Source organism: Penaeus vannamei, chromosome 5 (assembly GCF_042767895.1).
Source record: "Penaeus vannamei isolate JL-2024 chromosome 5, ASM4276789v1, whole genome shotgun sequence".
Classification (NCBI taxonomy): domain Eukaryota; kingdom Metazoa; phylum Arthropoda; class Malacostraca; order Decapoda; family Penaeidae; genus Penaeus; species Penaeus vannamei.
Window position 1 is genome coordinate 33,710,908 of NC_091553.1, and position 5,000 is coordinate 33,715,907.

A 5,000-nucleotide genomic window follows, 5' to 3' on the forward strand; every position below is an offset into this window, starting at 1 on the left:
TATATGTGTGTGAGTGTCTATGTGAGTGTGTTTGTGTGTGTATGTTTGTTTGCGTGTGTGTGTGTGTGTGTGTGTGTGTGTGTGTGTGTGTGTGTGTGTGTGTGTGTGTGTGTGTGTGTGTGTGTGTGTGTGTGTGTGTGCGGTGTGTGTGTGTGTGTGTCTGTGTGCGTATGTGTGTGTGTGTGTGTGTGTGTGTGTGTGTGTGTGTGTGTGTGTGTGTGTGTGTGTGTGTGTGTGTATGAATATGTTTGTATTTGTGTGTGCGTGTCCGTGTGTATATTTATGTATGACTGTGTGCGAACGAGTATGTACGCGCAGGGGTGTATTTGAAACTGAACGAATACGCATATATCCATGTATGTGCGTATTACTCCACCTGAAAACCTCGTAGTTCCTCGAAGTTATCACCATCTTGCTCCGGCCCTTCTCCGATTCCCCAAGAAAAGGTCCGCGCCCCACAATAGCACCTTCCTGCCAGAGTTCCTCGCGCCGCTCCTCCCTCGGGAAATCTAATCTGGCGGTTCACAAGGGCAAGATGCAGCCAAACTGAAGCACGTCATATTATAAGGCTTTTTTTTCTCTCTCTTTTTTTTTTTTTTTTTTTTTTTTTGCTCAGTTGATTCTGTTGTTTGTTTGATTGATTTTCTTTTTTCTTTTTTCTTTGTTCAGCTTTTTATGTTCTGTGAAGTCCATGAGTTTGGAGAAATATTGTAGAATAAATGTTTAGTTATTTGTTTTCGATTTCATTGACCCTTACGGTTGACTTTTGTGTTATATTATTCTCTCTCTCTCTCTCTCTCTCTCTCTCTCTCTCTCTCTCTCTCTCTCTCTCTCTCTCTCTCTCTCTCTCTCTCTCTCTCTCTCTCTCTCTCTGTCTGTCTGTCTGTCTGCCTGTCTCTCTCTCTTTTCTTTCAACTCTCTCTTTCTTTCAATTCTCTCTTTCAATCATACTCTCTCTCTCTCTCTCTCTCTCTCTCTCTCTCTCTCTCTCTCTCTCTCTCTCTCTCTCTCTCTCTCTCTCTCTCTCTCTCTCTCTCTCTCTCATCCTTTCGTTTCCTCCTGCTTTTTTCTCAATCAGATATTCGCTCTTTCGTCGCCCTGGCATCGGCTTCGGCAAACAAAAAAACAAGCTAGTATTGAAAGCATGTCAGACCCCAAATATATTGGTAATCAATCCAAAGTCACCATTTTCGCTCTTAAGGATGGTCTTACGAAGGTCTAGGCATTCAATTATCAGAGTAAATAATATGGTTAATATTAATTAGGTGAACTGAGAAGGGGTCTTGTTTTACCCTTTCTTAACATTCAGAGGCCTATAACTAGTCTGCTAATAAATTCATTTCTTTATTAATTTTACACTTTTTTGCGTATCTAATGCTAATGTCTCTGGATGGTTGGTATGATATTGTCTATATACTTCTTTTTTCATGTTTTAGCCATTTTTATTTATAATTCCCCTTCACAAATTTCCAAGAGAAACACATTCTGGTAATAACATCGTAACAGACATAACAATCAAATTACAATCAGCTAGCTCACCTACGGGCTTATCTTGACATAAACTTTCTTTGAAACAAGGTCGCGACAGATATGTCAGAGCTGCTATCATTTATTTGGTATATGAATTATATCATAGGATTCTATATAATTCCTTTTCTGTACGTCTCTCTTTGTTATCATAATATTCTTCTTATTTGTATGTATATGTGCATAAACGTATATATTTATGTAAATGTGCATAAATAAATGAATATATATATATATATATATATATATATATATATATATATATATATATATATATATATATATATATATATATATATATATATATATATATATATATATATATATATATATATATATATATATATATATATATGTGTATATATATATCATTCTCTCTCTCTCTCTCTCTCTCTCTCTCTCTCTCTCTCTCTCTCTCTCTCTCTCTCTCTCTCTCTCTCTCTCTTTTCTTTCAATACACATGTATGTATGTATGTATGTATATTTACTTATTTATCAAATATTACATATCCCTCCTTTTTTACTGATTTATGCATTTATCTTTGGTTCTTTCTCTCTCTCTCTCTTTCTCTCTTTATGACCCCCCCTCTCTAATCTCTCTCTCCTTCTTTTCTCTTTTCTCCTCTACTCTACTTCCTCCCCCTCCTCTCTTCTCCTCTCCTCTCTCTCTCTATCTCTCTCTCTCTCTCTCTCTCTCTCTCTCTCTCTCTCTCTCTCTCTCTCTCTCTCTCTCTCTCTCTCTCTCTCTCTCTCTCTCTCTCTCTCTCCCTCTCTCTCTCTCTCTCTCCCTCTCTCTCTCTTTCTCTCTCTCTCTCTCTCTCTCTGTCTCTCTCTCTCTTTCTACCCTCTCTCTCTCCCCCCCCCCCTCTCTCTCCCTCGATCTATATATCTATCTATCTATCTATCTATCTCTCCTCTCCTACCCCTCTCTCTCCCACCCATACGCATTCACAAGAATACAAAAACGCATAACTAAAAACAAAACAACCAAAATGAAACTGGAAACCTCACACCCCGTTCCAACCTTGACACAAAGACTCAACAACAGCAGTAGTTGCTTACACCCCAACGTATAGGGCTTATCGCTATCAACCTACAATCAGGTGTAATGGTTTTACACTCAGTTCAACACATTCCGGCATTAGTGTATGTTTGCGTTAGCTTTGGCCGCGTGACAGCAACTACACAAAGGAGTGCTGGATAAAAGTTATTCGCCAAAGAGACCATATTTTTTTTTTTTTTTTTTTTTTTTTTACTCGAACTGGTGTGTGGGTGTGTTTTTGTTTTCATTTTTTATGATATTTGTTTTTTGTTGAAATTTTGTTAAAGTGGCTTTGATGCGTGACTTTATTTTAATTGATGTTATTTTTTTCGTTAGTAATGATAATGTTGATAGTTATAATGATAATATCAATAATAATGATAATAGTTTGATAATGATGATGATTATGGATATAATGATGAAAAGTACACTTATATAAAATATAACAATTATTATTAGAATGATAATAACAAAATAACAAGAATGTGAATAATTATAACTATAATAGTAATAATAAAATAGTTATAATTTCACTAATAGTAATGATAATAATGATAATAATGATAATAATAATAATGACGATGAAAGTAATAATAATAATGATGATGATAATAATAATAATAATGAAAATGATAATAAAGATAACAACAATAATGCTAACGATCATGATAATAGTAACACTAATAACACGAGTAATTATAACAATAGTAATGGTAATAATGATAATGATAATAATGATAATGATTACAATAATGATGACAATGATGCTACTAATATTATTACTAATACTACTAATAATAATGATAAAAACAATACGACTTAATCAATAATCATAGTAACTGTTGAACGATAGTGAAAACAGTAATGATAATAATGACGATAAGAATAAAAATGATAATAAGGATAATATGACTATGAATATGCCTATGAATAATAATGATGATAGAAAATAACATCTATTACAACACCAATAATAGTAATAATGATGATGATGATGATGACGATGATGATGATCATTACCATTGTTATCATTATTAATATCATTATCAAAATCATCACTATCATCATGCTGTGGAAGCGATATAAACAATAATGATAACAAAAATAACAATGATGATGATAATGATAATAGTAAGAAGAACAGTAATAATAATGATGATGGTGATAATAAAAACGATAACAATAGTGATAATAATAAGGGTAATAACAATAAAAATGATGAATGAAAATAACATCTATAATGATAAGAACAACAGTAATAATAACAATGATAATAACGATTATTATAATGATGATGACGATGATAATAATAACGATGCTGATAATATCAATAGAAATGATAATGATCATCATAATGATAAAAAAGAATGATAATAAAAGCAATTATGACGTCAACAATAATGATATATCAAGAGAAATGATAACGATGATAATGGTGGCCAAGATGATGATAATGATAGTTTTATTACCATTTATAATGATAATAGTAATAACGATAATAATAATAATGATAATAATGATGATGATAATGATGATAATGATGAAAATAGTAATAATAATAATAATGATAATTATAATAGTATTAATTATAGAAATGATAATAATAAGAAGAAAATTATTAGATTAAAAACATTGTTGATGATAATCATTATGGTAATGATAAAATAGATAATGTTAGTGATACTGATAATATCAGAAAAAATAACAAAATAACAGTAAGATTCATGATACTACTACTAATAATAATAATGATGAGGATAATGATAATAAGACTAAAATTATAATAATGATTAATAAAAACAATAATGATAACATTAACAATAATGATAATTAATGATAATAATAATCATTATCATTATTACAGTAATGATAATAGTCACAAAAAGATAATAATAATAACAACAATGATAATATTAACAACAATAGTATGCTACAATTGTGATACTTATTGTAATATTCGGTACAATGATTGTGAAAAATTAACATTAAAGATGGCAATAATGAAAATATTGATGGTTGTTAACATAATAATAATTTGGATAATAACAACTGTGTCCATTGTAACAGTAAATAATATCATCTCACTTTAATCAAAGAGCACATATCACTTCAATGGCATATAAAAGTAAATATGAATTCATTACTAATCTGTATACACTGTACATAGTTTGCGCTCCTGTGTGGCAAAAGTGTATTTCAAAAATACGCTCTCAGTGCTTTGATAAATTTGTATGGGGGTGGGGGGTCGGGGGAGGGGGGCTAGCGGCTAAATATTTTTGCTATTCAAATTGGCAATGATCACCTGATTATAACAGAAAAAAGCATAAAAAAGATAATAATCTGATGGTCATTAGTCCAGAGCAGTTGTGGTTATATAGAGGGTATTTCACCTATAAAAATAAATGTTTCGGTCGATTTTTTCCCTCGATTT

The 5,000-nt window shown here is 31.5% G+C and overlaps 1 protein-coding gene across 1 annotated transcript in view; it reads left to right on the forward strand.

The window, feature by feature from the left end:
• The window catches only part of LOC113809448 (irregular chiasm C-roughest protein), a 234,562-nt gene that overhangs the window by 225,934 nt on the left and 3,628 nt on the right, over positions 1-5,000 (forward strand). The gene's annotated exons all lie outside the window — the stretch shown is intronic.